Source organism: Pyrus communis, chromosome 3 (genome assembly GCF_041283825.1).
Source record: "Pyrus communis isolate YQ-2024b chromosome 3, ASM4128382v1, whole genome shotgun sequence".
In the NCBI taxonomy this organism is placed as follows: Eukaryota; Viridiplantae; Streptophyta; class Magnoliopsida; order Rosales; family Rosaceae; genus Pyrus; species Pyrus communis.
Genome location: NC_142567.1, coordinates 19,146,186 through 19,161,252, shown reverse-complemented (window position 1 = coordinate 19,161,252; position 15,067 = coordinate 19,146,186). Strand labels below are relative to the sequence as shown.

The 15,067-nt window shown below is 36.0% G+C and overlaps 1 long non-coding RNA gene and 1 pseudogene across 7 annotated transcripts; both read right to left on the bottom strand.

Moving 5' to 3' along the window:
• Positions 1-3,549: 3,549 nt before the first annotated feature.
• LOC148698090 (secreted RxLR effector protein 161 pseudogene) lies at positions 3,550-4,278 on the bottom strand (annotated as a pseudogene).
• An 8,697-nt stretch (positions 4,279-12,975) lies between these two features.
• LOC148698089 (uncharacterized) lies at positions 12,976-15,003 on the bottom strand. Of its 7 annotated transcripts, none has more exons than XR_015960833.1 (6): positions 14,687-15,003; positions 14,509-14,572; positions 14,067-14,118; positions 13,907-13,979; positions 13,503-13,569; positions 12,976-13,108 (listed from the first exon to the last, which is right to left on the bottom strand). It is a non-coding gene; the product is annotated as an uncharacterized LOC148698089 (long non-coding RNA). The 7 variants fall into 7 exon arrangements; XR_015960834.1 differs by having other exon boundaries at positions 14,073-14,118; XR_015960831.1 differs by having other exon boundaries at positions 13,508-13,569; positions 13,907-14,118; positions 14,687-15,002.
• Between the last annotated feature and the right edge of the window lie 64 nt (positions 15,004-15,067).

The following is a 15,067-nucleotide window of genomic DNA, read 5'->3' as shown; positions in this document are numbered from 1 at the left end:
TGAGATACGCATCCTACGAAACTAATGTCAACAATCCAATCGTCTAACTTGTTTAAATATGTTTCGAGATCGCATACGCCAAAAATTGCAAAAAAAAAAACATTTAGAGATCAAGTAATGAGACAAAACTTTTCGACAGTTATAACGAAAAATCACGATTTAACGGTTATTTTAACTCTGATTTTGATGATTTTTTACAGCTACACTCCTTGACCTTATATGAAAACAATGAATGAATTCGATCTTCAATTTAAAATATTTACACTAGTGGATACCACATAATCTTATGTTATACTTAATGAAAGTATAAATAAACTTTAAGTGTTAGTTACTGTATCGTTTTGATGGGATACGCATCCTATAAAACTAATTTCAATGATCCAACCATCAAACTTGTTTATATATGCTTCGAGATTTCATACGCCAAAAATTCCAAAAACTAACATTCAGAGATCAAGTAACGAGACAAAACTTTTCGACGGTTATAAACGAAAAATCACGATTTAACGGTTATTTTAACTCTGATTTTGATGATTTTTTTATAGCTACACTCCTTGACCCTATATGAATACAATGAATGAATTCGATCTTCAATTTAAAATATTTACACTAGTGGATACCACAAAATCTTATGTTATACTTGATGAAAGTATAATTAAACTCTTAAGTGTTAGTGAATATATCGTTTTGATGGGATACGCATCCTACGAAACTAATTTCAACGATCCAACCATCAAACTTGTTTATATATGCTTCGAGATCGCATACGCCAAAAATTGCAAAAAACAAACATTAAGAGATCAAGTAATGAGACAAAACTTTTCGATGGTTATAAACGAAAAATTACAATTTAACGGTTATTTTAACTCCGATTTTGATGATTTTACAGTTACACTCCTTGACCCGATATGAATGCAATGAATGAATTTGATCTTCAATTTAAAATATTTACACTAGTGGATACCACAAAATCTTTTGTTATACTTGATGAAAGTATAAATAAACTCTTTAGTGTTAGTGAATCTATCGTTTTGATGGGATACGCATCCTACGAAACTAATTTCAACGATCCAACCGTCAAACTTGTTTATATATGCTTCGAGATCGCATACGCTAAAAATTGCAGAAAACAAACATTCAGAGATCAAGTAATGAGACAAAACGTTTCGACGGTTATAAACGAAAAATCACGATTTAATGATTATTTTAACTCTGATTTTGATGATTTTTTACTGCTACACTCCTTGACCTTATATGAATACAATGAATGAATTTGATCTTCAATTTAAAATATTTACACTAGTGGATACCACAAAATCTTATGTTATACTTAATGAAAGTATAAATAAACTCTAAGTGTTAGTTAATGTATCGTTTGGATAGGATACGCATCCTATGAAACTAATTTCAATGATCCAACCGTCAAACTTGTTTATATGTGCTTCGAGATTGCATACGCCAAAAATTGCAAAAAACAAAAGAGATCAAGTAACGAGACAAAACTTTTCGACGGTTCTAAATGAAAAATCATGATTTAACGGTTATTTTAACTCTGATTTTGATGATTTTTTACAGCTACACTCCTTGATCCTATATGAATACAATGAACTAATTTGATCGTCAATTTAAAATATTTACAGAAGTGGATATGACAAAATCTTATGTCATGATTGAAGGAAAAATTTTGTCCTAGCTAAGAACATGTAAGAACATTTGAATACATATGCATACTAATAACACTTTAAAGTAGGCATGCATTCAAAAACAATTCATAAAACCCATGACTTTCAAAGCCTAGTATATGGTGAACCATAAGACTCTTTAACAATATTAAAGAGAATAAGAATTTAGAGATTCTTTACCCTTGAAGCTCATCCTTGATTGCACAAGGGATTCACCCAAGTGGAGGGCCTTCAAGTCACCTCCTTGCTCCTTGGATCTTCCTTGTGATTTCCTCCCTTTTAGTGCTCCTTTTCTTCTTTGAGGATTTGAGGATTTGTTCTCCAAAACACCAAAGGTTTGGTGTCTCTAAGTCTCCACACCAAAGATGTAGTGTGAAGATGAAATGGATGACTTAAGGAAGAATAGATTGCTAGATGTTCCTCCCCTAAGTGGCCGGCCTCTATGTAGAAAATGAGAGAATATGTTTCACCCAAATTCAATTAGAAAACCCTAATTAGAAACAAAGCTATAAAGATGACTTTATACTTCATCTCTTAGGTTAGTGGCAAACTTGCAATTAAGCAAAAGTTCCCACTACCCTTGATATGGCCGGCCTCCATTTGTTATTGGGCTTAATTGCCCATTTTGTTTTAGTTGTCATACAACTTAAACATAATGGGCCTTGTGGACCAAAACGTTTTTGTGCCCCGAAGCCCAAAACTAACTTAAACGCCCAATACGAACGTTTCGTATAATTAATTAACTATTTAATTAATCTTGACCATTCTTCAATTAAACCATTTAATTGCTTATCCATTTCATATAATTTCTTCATTTATATCCTTACTCGGTGTACGATCCATTAGGTTCCAATTAGCGAGGTAGTGGGCGATGTTACTCTTAACGATTGATTGTGAATTGAAACCACATTTCAATTCTCCCTTAAAATTAGTGTTTGCTAATCTTTAGGGCTTCCACAAACCATGGGTGACGCCTAGCAGCATGTCATGGTTACCCAAGCTAAGTAGAAGTGGTTGGAGAACCTATCCAGTTACAACTACAATGCAATACGGTCCTTCTCTAATACAATACTCTTAATCACATTGTTTAAGTGATAGTTTGTTTCATGTCTACTATCCAATGTGATACTTCTCTATATGATTCAATTGAATAAGATTTGGAACAAGCTTCCTTAGTCATATTCATATGCTTTGGCCAAAGACTCTCGAATCATATCTTAGAGTATTCTCTTTCCACCATGGAAGGTTAGAGATCCCTTGTTGTGCATTCATATGCCTACATGACTAGATAGCTTGACCCCAACAATGCCGTGGACACTCCAATGGAATGCCGTTGACATAATCAAAGATCAAGGACCTAACCATTAGACATCAATGATGCCTCAGGTCAAAGGACTACTTTGCATATTGCAACTATTGAGTTCTCACATGACATGTATGTTCGAACTCTCGTTTGATCGTTGTTCAGTGTACTCGATTACTCTTTCGAGCACCTATGTGTTTGCCTTAGTGTCCAACACCAAATGACTTGAGACTAGTTCATACTCACGCTTGAGTCGACATAACACATACTAACCTTAGCGGATTGTCAATGCCCAATTGGCAATCCTATGGCTAGGAACGTTTTAGGAATGAACATAAGAGAAAGGTCTCGTTAATTTAACTAACTTAAATCACTTGTCTCTTAGATCAAATACATTCCTTGGATTCCCTTATTGCTTAAACACAAGATACTATAAATAGTGATTAACAATAAGCTTTGCCCTCTATTAAACATATAAAAGTTTAACACAATAAGTATTCCAAAAAGCTATTACATCAAATGAGTGGCTTTGTGGGCATACTTCCAACAATCTCCCACTTGCACTCAAAGCCATCTTCCCATGTATCTAATACCCATCTTTTCTATATGACGGTCAAGCTGGATTTGAGACATTGGCTTTGTCAGTGGATCTGCTACGTTATCGGCTGAAGCAACTTTGAGGATGTTGACTTTCCCCTCGGCAGCATATCTTCTAATGATATTAAAGCGCCTGTCAAAGTGTTTGTTCTTTTGATGTGCCCTGGGTTCCTTGGCTTGAGCTATCGCCCCACTATTATCATAGTACAAAGTTACTGGTGATGTAATGGTTGGAACCACTCCAAGTTCAGTAATGAACTTTTTCATCCAGAACGCTTCTTTGCCGGCTTCAGCTGCAGCGACATATTCAGCCTCTGTCGTGGAATCGGCAATTACACTTTGTTTCTTGCTTTTCCAGCTGACAGCCCCACCATTCAGAGTGAATACATATCCGGAGTTGGAACTTCTATCATCGACGTCAGATTGGAAATCTGCGTCTGTATAGCCTTCCACTCGCAACTCTGTCGCTCCTCCATAAACGAGGAACATGTCCTTAGTTCTTCTTAAGTACTTAAGGACCGTCTTGACAGCTGCCCAGTGTTCTGATCCTGGGTTAGATTGATATCGACTAGTAATGCTCACAGCATATGCGATATCAGGCCTTGTGCATATTATGGCATACATAAGACTTCCTATGGCGGAAGCATAAGGAATCATATTCATATGCCGTATCTCTTCAGGAGTCTTAAGTCCCATGGACTGAGAAAGATGAATTCCATGTCCTACAGGAAGAATACCTTTCTTAGATTGTTCCATCTGGAACCTACTTAGCACCTTATCAATGTACATAAATTGGGATAATCCAATTAATTTTCTGGATCTATCACGATAAAGCTTTATCCCAAGTACATAAGATGCATCTCCTAAATCTTTCATGTGGAAGGTTTTGGACAACCACACTTTTACAGAAGAAAGTACTGCAGTGTCATTCCCGAATAGTAATATGTCATCTACATATAACACTAGGAATACAACTGCTTCCCCAACGACTTTTTGATAAACACAATTGTCGTCTTCGTTTTGAGTAAAACCAAACGATTTGATTTCAGTATCAAAACGAATGTTCCAACTCCTGGTGGCTTGCTTAAGTCCATAAATGGACCTCTGAAGTTTGCATACCTTAGTCTTTTCAGACTTGGACACGAAACCTTCGGGTTGAGCCATATAAAGCTCTTCCTCTAGGTAGCCGTTCAGAAAGGCTGTCTTCACGTCCATTTGCTAGATTTCATAATCATGGTACGCAGCTATAGCAAGCAAAATCCGAATGGACTTAATCATGGCTACAGGAGAAAAGGTTTCTTCATAGTCAATCCCTTCTCTTTGCATGTAACCCTTGGCTACTAGTCTAGCCTTATAAGTCTCCACATTCCCATCAACGCCTATTTTCCTCTTGAAGATCCATTTGTTTCCAACAGGTACTATACCTTCTGGAGGGTCTACAAGAGTCTAGACTTGATTTTGATACATGGAATCTATCTCGGATTTCATGGCTTCTTGCCATCTCTTTGAGTCAATGTCGGACATTGCCTCAATGTAGTCTCTAGGGTCTTCCTTTGTGTCATTGTCACCTAGAAGGTACAATTCCCCAAAGTCTTTGTCTAAGCCATACCTCCTAGGTGGCTTATTAACCCTTTCAGATCTACGTGGAGCTAGGGGTTCAGGAACAGGGTTGTCAACTTGTCGAGTGCTTGTTTGTGGTTCATCATTAATCTCATTAATTTCCTTCAATTCTATCTTGCTAGTTCCTTTAAGAACTAATTCATCCTCCATGAATATAGCAGTTCTGGCGACAAAGACTTTCTGGTCGTCAGGGTGATAGAATTCGTATCCATAGGTTTGTTTAGGATACCCCACAAAATAGCATTTAACGGATCTCGCTTCAAGCTTTCCAGCATCTTGTTTCTTAACGTATGCTGGACAACCCCAAATCTTAAGATGTTTAAGACTTGGCTTCTTTCCATACCATATCTCATATGGTGTTTGTGGAACAGATTTAGAAGGCACTGCATTCAGCAAATAAGCTGCTGTGTGTAGTGCATATCCCCAGAATGATATTGGTAGATCAGCGGAACTCATCATAGAACGAACCATGTTCATCAAGGTTTGGTTTCTCCTCTCAAAAACTCCGTTATGTTGAGGAGTTCCTGGTGGAGTCCACTGTGATACAATTCCACACTCTTTGAGATAATCTAGGAACTCATCACTCAGATATTCACCCCCTCGATCCGATCTTAGGGTCTTTATCTGTTTCCCAGTTTGCTTCTCAACTTCATTCTTGAATTCTTTGAATCTTTCAAAGGATTCTGACTTGTACTTCATAAGATACAAATAGCCAAACCGAGAGTGATCGTCGGTGAATGTGATATAGTAGGAGAAGCCTCCTCTCGACGTAGTAGACATAGGTCCACACACGTCAGTGTGGATTAACCCTAGAATTTCAGTGGCACGCTCTCCTTTCCCAGTGAATGGAGATTTGGTCATCTTCCCCAGTAGACAAGGTTCACAAGTTCCCATGAGGTCATTACCTAATGGGCTAAGATATCCATCTTTCGACATCTTGCAAATCTTATCCTGGTTTACATGTCCAAGTTTAAGATGCCAAAGTCTAACTTGGTTAACTTCTTCTCTAGCCCTTTTGGGTTTTGAGGTATTCCCGTTTTCAATACAGTGCATCCCACTATTCGTCTCTTGGTGAAAAAGTCCCTCTATCATATTACCATGAGAGATAATACGACCGTTCAAGTATAAAGTGCAACTCATTTTGTCAAACAATACTGAGTGCCCATCTCGTAAAAGCTTAGAGATAGAAATCAAATTCTTTATACATGAAGGAAAATATAAACAATTTTTAAGTTCCAGGACTTCCCCAGAGGGTAGGTTAAGCATATAGGTGCCTATTGCTTTTGCAGAGATTTTAGTGTCGTTCCTAACTCGCACAACTATCTCCTCATTGCGCAGTGTCTTGCTCTCTGCTAGTCTCTGCATCGTATTACAGATATGTTGACTAGCGCCTGAATCAAATATCCAGGAATTGGAGCTCACTGTAAAAGCACTTTCTATGACCGAAATAGTCTCTTCAAAAGTTCGTGTCATAAGGCTCGCAATGCGCACCCTGTATTTCTTCTTCCAACGTTCATCCTTTCCACAATGAAAGCATGTTCCTTTGGATTTCTTTGCCTTCTTCTTATGTAACCTTTTCCTTGTTTTTGCATTCTCACTCCCACTGTCCTTTTTGAAACATTTTTCAAATTTACAGCACATGTCAATCATCTCGTTAAAAGTATGATCGAATCTATTCACTTTATAGTTTACAATAAACTTAGTGAAATCATCCGAGAGATATGCAAGGAAAAAGTCTTGGGCCATTTTGTCAAGTATAATGGTGGGTAGTATTTTAGGCATGTCGTTAACTACATAACATAACAGAAATCGTATTAGCTACTTGATTGGGTCTTGAATCAATTAGTACCACCCACTATTTTTGGCAAATTCCATATCCCTCAATAGAATCCGAGAGTTATGTTGAACTCTTAGCGGGGTATGGGAGACTCACCATTACCAAGCCCACCTCAGAATTATATCATGTTGGTTAGCAAAAATAATGATGAGAGAATAACACTTTAGTCATTTACAACTCTTGTAATTACCCATCTAGTTTGGCCTTTAGAGAATGAATGCCTCATAATTATATCATGTTGGCACCATTGCACTTAGTTAAGTTATTCCCACCATGCTTAGTTTAAGTAGAGGTTCAAGCACAACCTCAGAATTATATCATGTTGGTCATACTCGTTGTCTACACTCACCTCATCATATGTTTATGGACTCCTCCTGGATGTAAGCACATACTTTGAACTTCCCCATTATAGGGTGAAGCCGGTGCATGAGTCACAAACGATTGGAGCCCACCACGGTGGAAGGCCTACGAAGAAATGTTCAAAACATCTCTCGTTTATCAACTTAATATTCGTTTGTTGAGGGAGTAGTTTTGGGCTACATCAAAACATTTTAATCATATTAAAAGAACATGGCCCTATCATAACTATTGGTCCAAGTTAATATGAATTAGTAGCATATAATACTCCCACTGTTTCGTTGAAACAAGCGAGACTATATGGAACTACTAACGAACGCATTGCATCCTCATATGGACTATATAGTCATATTAGGTTTTAGGATGATTATGAACCGTTTGATTTGATCCAACACGAGCCTTGTGTTGGACCTTGGGTTTAAGGTAGATAGTTGTTGATTTTAGTTACGCGTTTAATCCAATTAAACCGTTATTTCCTATTGGGCGTTGGACCCAACTATTCCAATTTGCATACATATAAACAAAGAGGAATACATGAAATAATAAGAAGGGCTTATGCCCTTTTACAACACAAATAATGGGCTTATGCCCTTTACAACAAATTGAAGGACTTATGCCCAATACAACAACTTGAATTAATCAAATTACATTCAAATCTCCATTACTTAAAACCCAAGCATTCATAATGTAAATCGGCCAATCACATAGCTCAATTATCGAGGCCTTTGGTTCATAATCACCCTTTTCTTAATTAACTAAATTAACTAAGAAAGCAACTTTAAACAATTGGTTTTTGGATCCATAGAATTGATTTAAATGGAACTAAATATAATGAAAATCAAATTCTCATTAAAGAGACAAAACAATTTTTGTTCTCATTTTGTTTTGGGCCAAAAACAATCACCACAACAATTTGGGTCACTCTGTTAAAACAAAAACTTTTAGGGTCAAAATGCAAATACACAAAAGTATCAAAACTTTATATAATTGCACAAAAGTCCCTCCAACACCTTTTACCAAAGGTGGCCGGCCATAGTGTTGAAAAATTGAAAAATCTAAAGTTTTGTAAGTGGTTTTTGGTAGGTGAGACAAAGGTGACTTTGATGGTTTGTAAGAAAATGTTTTTTTATAAAACTTTAAAATTCTTTTAGTCACATCTCACCAATAACTATCACCCACCATTTGAAAAACAAAACTTTATGAAAAACATAAAACTTTTGAATCAAAAACTTCAAAACTTTTTGTTCTTGGTAAGAACTTCAAGAAATATGAAGAACATACATGAAAACTCATAATAACTCCATGGATGTTTTCTTTCACCAAAAACTCAAATTTTCACAACTCAAAAGAGGGTTAATATCCTAGGGTTCTTAGGGGTTCCAAAAAGCACTTTAAAACCATTTTAACAAGACTAACAAGAACCCAAAAAATCACCCTTTGGATTTGGCCGAAAATCCCAAAACACTTGGCACCAACTTTTAGTTCCATTATTCATGCTTTAATGAAATACATCTAAAACATTTGAGATGCTAAATTTTCAAGCAAAATTTATATTCAAAGCAAGAACAAAGCTTGTAACATTTACAACACTTAAATCACAAAATATGAAAAATCACAAAACCCAAAAGGATCCACCATAAACTAGGCCTAGGCTCTGATACCACTTGAAGGAAAAATTTTGTCCTAGCTAAGAACATGTAAGAACATTTGAATACATATGCATACTAATAACACTTTAAAGTAGACATGCATTAAAAAACAATTCATAAAACCCATGACTTTCAAAGCCTAGTATATGGTGAACCATAAGACTCTTTAACAATATTAAAGAGAATAAGAATTTAGAGATTCTTTACCCTTGAAGCTCATCCTTGATTGCACAAGGGATTCACCCAAGTGGAGGGCCTTCAAGTCACCTCCTTGCTCCTTGGATCTTCCTTGTGATTTCCTCCCTTTTAGTGCTCCTTTTCTTCTTTGAGGATTTGAGGATTTGTTCTCCAAAACACCAAAGGTTTGGTGTCTCTAAGTCTCCACACCAAAGATGTAGTGTGAAGATGAAATGGATGACTTAGGGAAGAATAGATTGCTCCTCCCCTAAGTGGCCGGCCTCTATGTAGAAAATGAGAGAATATGTTTCACCCAAATTCAATTAGAAAACCCTAATTAGAAACAAAGCTATAAAGATGACTTTATACTTCATCTCTTAGGTTAGTGGCAAACTTGCAATTAAGCAAAAGTTCCCACTACCCTTGATATGGCCGGCCTCCATTTGTTATTGGGCTTAATTGCCCATTTTGTTTTAGTTGTCATACAACTTAAACATAATGGGCCTTGTGGACCAAAACGTTTTTGTGCCCCGAAGACCAAAACTAACTTAAACGCCCAATACGAATGTTTCGTATAATTAATTAACTATTTAATTAATCTTGACCATTCTTCAATTAAACCATTTAATTGCTTATCCATTTCATATAATTTCTTCACTTATATCCTTACTCGGTGTACGATCCATTAGGTTCCAATTAGCGAGGTAGTGGGCGATGTTACTCTTAACGATCGATTGTGAATTGAAACCACATTTCAATTCTCCCTTAAAATTAGTGTTTGCTAATCTTTAGGGCTTCCACAAACCATGGGTGACGCCTAGCAGCATGTCATGGTTACCCAAGCTAAGTAGAAGTGGTTGGAGAACCTATCCAGTTACAACTACAATGCAATACGGTCCTTCTCTAATACAATACTCTTAATCACATTGTTTAAGTGATAGTTTGTTTCATGTCTACTATCCAATGTGATACTTCTCTATATGATTCAATTGAATAAGATTTGGAACAAGCTTCCTTAGTCATATTCATATGCTTTGGCCAAAGACTCTCGAATCATATCTTAGAGTATTCTCTTTCCACCATGGAAGGTTAGAGATCCCTTGTTGTGCATTCATATGCCTACATGACTAGATAGCTTGACCCCAACAATGCCGTGGACACTCCAATGGAATGCTGTTGACATAATCAAAGATCAAGGACCTAACCATTAGACATCAATGATGCCTCAGGTCAAAGGACTACTTTGCATATTGCAACTATTGAGTTCTCACATGACATGTATGTTCGAACTCTCGTTTGATCGTTGTTCAGTGTACTCGATTACTCTTTCGAGCACCTATGTGTTTGCCTTAGTGTCCAACACCAAATGACTTGAGACTAGTTCATACTCACGCTTGAGTCGACATAACACATACTAACCTTAGCGGATTGTCAATGCCTAATTGGCAATCCTATGGCTAGGAACGTTTTAGGAATGAACATAAGAGAAAGGTCTCGTTCATTTAACTAAGTTAATCACTTGTCTCTTAGATCAAATACATTCCTTGGATTCCCTTATTGCTTAAACACAAGATACTATAAATAGTGATTAACAATAAGCTTTGCCCTCTATTAAACATATAAAAGTTTAACACAATAAGTATTCCAAAAAGCTATTACATCAAATGAGTGGCTTTGTGGGCATACTTCCAACAATGATGATGTATGAAAATTGAGGATTTTGTAAAAGGAATAACATGTAAACTTTGAGTTCTATTGGCAAGGTTACATGGTCGTTTAGATTTTTAAAACCCTCCAAATGTCATGAACAATGTTATTTATTTGAGTGGAAAATTAATAATAATTATTGTAGAAGTGTGAAAAATGTAATCACTCATAATGAAAAGCTTTACAACTTTCATTAAGGGGTCAACTCCGAAATTTAGTATGTATATACTAATTTAATATTATGTTTTACATTTTTTTGGGTCAAATTATGTTTTTCATTTTCATTTTTATTGATTTAAAATATTATTTTTTTAATGGGTAACGGGTCGGGTTATATTACCTGATAATATTAACTGGTTGATTTTGGGTTTGGTCATATTACCCGTTTACTTTAACGGGTATTACACGACATGATCCGTTAAACTATCGGGTATGACACAAAAACGACACGAACACAAGAAATATGACCCGAATCCCAGGCAACACAATACAACATTAGTTTAATCAGATGTGGAAAAGAAAATAATATAAAAGGATGAAGTAATTGTTACGTACCGACACCTAGCCCAAATTTCTTCATTTCGTTCCTCATTGCACAACAAAAGATAATGTTAGTAAGGAATATAGTTATTGACAAAGAACTGAATAACTCTCATAGCATTATGAAAATTTCAACCAACGTAATAGTAATAAGAAAACTGAATTTTAGAAATACACAGAATTTAAATGGCTACAATTGAACGATTAATGAAGAAACTTACTAGAAGGTGTAGAAGGGATGGTGCTACTGGAAATTATCATTCTGTTCGAATACGTCAGTCAAAGTGACTTTTTTTTACATAACAAAAAATTTGATCGTGCAAAAGTGATCAACGTTTTGGTTTCTTTCAAAGATTTTAGGTGACCAAAAATTTCGACATCTAAAGTTTTCATGTCAAGGAAAACAATTGGAGCGTATTATGCCACCTTTTGCCCAAAGGAAAAACAAGTACATCGGAGGGAGGTAAGTTTGTCCAACAAAATATTCGTCGGACGAAGGTATTATTTTATGATTTAGAGTTTAGGGTTTACAGTTCGTTGAGGTTTTTAGAACTGAATAAAAAAGATGTGATTACTTGGACATCAATGATTTCAGGCTTCAGCATATGTATTCAATCACCTTCAGAAGGAAGCATTGGGTTTATTTAGAGAAATTGTTGAATTTGGGCATTCGACCTGATGCCGCTGCTCTTGTTAGTGTTCTATCAGCCATTGCTGACTTTAGTTTTGTTGAGGAAGGCAAATGGGTGCATACTTACGTTTCGACAAATAAGATTAAGCTGAGTTCTGGGTTTATATATTGCTTCGGCTCTTATAGACATGTATGCGAAATGTGGGCATATAGAAAATGCCTATCATGTCTTTAAACATGTATCTCATTATAAAAACACCGGGGACTGAAACTGTATGTATGATCTCCGGCCTTGCAATGCACGGGCTTGGTCATCAAGCTCTGGAAATTTTCCTTGACATGAAAAGGAAAGAAACCGAGCCTGATGAAATCACTTTCTTAGAATTGCTGAGTGCTTGTAGTCATGGAGGTCTAGTTAATGAGGGCAAGTTTTGCTTGAACTCATGCAGGAGAAGTACAAGATCATGCCTAGGATTCAGCACTACGGCTCACTAGAAATTTTGACTTTACCGACAAAATGAATTTGTCGGCAAAAGTCAAAATTTGTTGGTAAAGTCTCTTTCACGACGAAAAAATTTGTCGACCATTTTGTCGCGCAAAGCATATCGTGCAAAACTCTACCCGACAAAATTCAACATTTCTTCAGCTATGAAGTGGTACTTTACCAACAAAACATATTTCGTCGGCATTCTTAAACCCCAACAAAAAAATTTTTCGAAAAAAGATTTTTAAGCCTACAAAATGCACCGTTTTCAAGATGTGTTCGTCGGAAAAGATATTTTGTCGGCACTACCTTACTCTACCGACAAAATTAGCTTTGTCGGGAGAGGATTTTAATTTTAAAAAAAATAATAAATGCTTGAAAACACAAAAAATAATTTCTAATAATGCTGCTTTCATTAGTAATATGTATATGTACAGTGGTTATACAAAGTATTATATTATACAATAATCCTATCCTACTCTCATTCATCAGCATCGGTTTAGCAATAGCATTGCAATAATATCCTGCAAAAATAATACAAATGGTAATTATTATGTATGACAACATAAGAAAGAGCATCCTTATAACCGAAACAATCAAATTGTAGCTAGGAATCTTTCTATAAGTAATAACATTATGGAGCTGCACTGAGTCACACTACATGATGAAAAAGATACATTCAATTGAAGATACTTTAACACACAATCTGTTAGAAAATGGGGACGGGCTGCAATAACACCATAGTTACACTAAACAATGAAAACTTAACTAATTTGTCAACAAGAAAGCATGTAACCACGTAATCAAGCATATAGTCAGACTTGAATCAAGACTTGAATTTCACTTGCATCTTGGATGATAAAGCATGTACTCATGTGATCAAGCATATAGTAAGTTTGATTAAGCAGAGGCATTTACCATACATATATTCTTAGAGGCCAAGACAACGGTTCTTCCAAACCTTGCAATCAACATCTCAGACCACCTGCCATTTGAGAGGTGCAAATCAAAATGAATGAAAGAAGGTACAATAAGTTACGCAATAATAATTAAAAAAAAAAAAAATTCAACTTTGGGATTAATTAGTAGCCCTCAAGAATACAAAGAAAATCCTCAGACTTAAAAAATTTCTCACAACTTGATCAAATTGTATTAATGACGACAGTTGTAACTTATTGGGGAATCAAAATTGCTTACACAATGCTCCTTGCTCATATCTAGCGTAGAGTAGACATAATCAAACTATTCGTCCATGTACTTAGAATAAACACGAGGCAGAGAAAGCAAAATATACAATATATTCCTAGCACAATCAAACTTACATGTACAAAGCTCCTTGCTCATTGTGTTCTTCACAATAGAGGGACAAAATATACAATATATTCTTGGCATCAGCTGAATGGGAGAGTAACACAAGGTCGCAACCCACGAGAAAACATAACAGAGGGACAATTTATACAATATACTTGAGATAAAATTCACCATCACCTGCCTCATAAGCAAGTGCAACTACATTAACTTCAAGCACACTCACCTGGAATAAAAATAACAAGACTAATTTAATAGTATTATTATTATAATTTCGATGAAGACAAGACTAAGTTAATATGGACTTGCACTTCTCAAACCAAGCTATTAGAAATCTTTCGAAAGAAGAACACTGGACTTGCACCTATTTTAGTTTATATAAAACCACATATAAGCCAAACAATGGACTTGCACACCAAAACCCCCAAAATAGTACCAGAATTTTGCAATGTGCAGGGAATCAAACAAAACTTAAACCACGGTCAAGCCCCATCTATGTAAAACAAAATAAGAACCCAATCACAACCAAAATCTCTAAAATCGATATATACCAAACCCCAAAGTCTAACAATTTCAAATACTATAGCATCAATTGAGAGAGGAATTGAGAGAATACCTAGAGATCGCAAAGAGAGATAAAAGGAAGAGCATTTCCCCTGGTGAGGTTCCCCTGAAAGCATCTATTGACCAGAAAATAAAAAAATATATAAACTCCAAATTACAGATTAAGTGAATATAGATGGATCGAACCTTAAAAATTGAAATTTCAAACAAGAGAAGGGCTATAGACTTACAACGATCTGGGTGTTGGCAACTGGGTTTGGATCTGGATTTCTAATAGGAGAGAGAATCGTATAAAGAACCACTAGCAAAACTGCACCAGCAACGGAGAGCAGCTGACATAGTGGTAGACGAGAATCGTTGCCAGGATGGTCAATCCAAGAAGAGCATCTGAGACGGGAGATAGCAATGGGATCCAAATCTAGGGTGCGGCAACATTTTTATTTTTTGCTTGTTTAGATTAATTTTTTTTCAAGGGTGCGATAGCCGATAAGCTTTAAAAAGGAACAGTTTTTTTTTGAAAACTGGAAATGTATTAACCAGGGCAAGAGATGCCAAAGAGTACAACGAAAGCCAAACAACAGGCAAACAACCAAAAAACATACAAGAAGTAC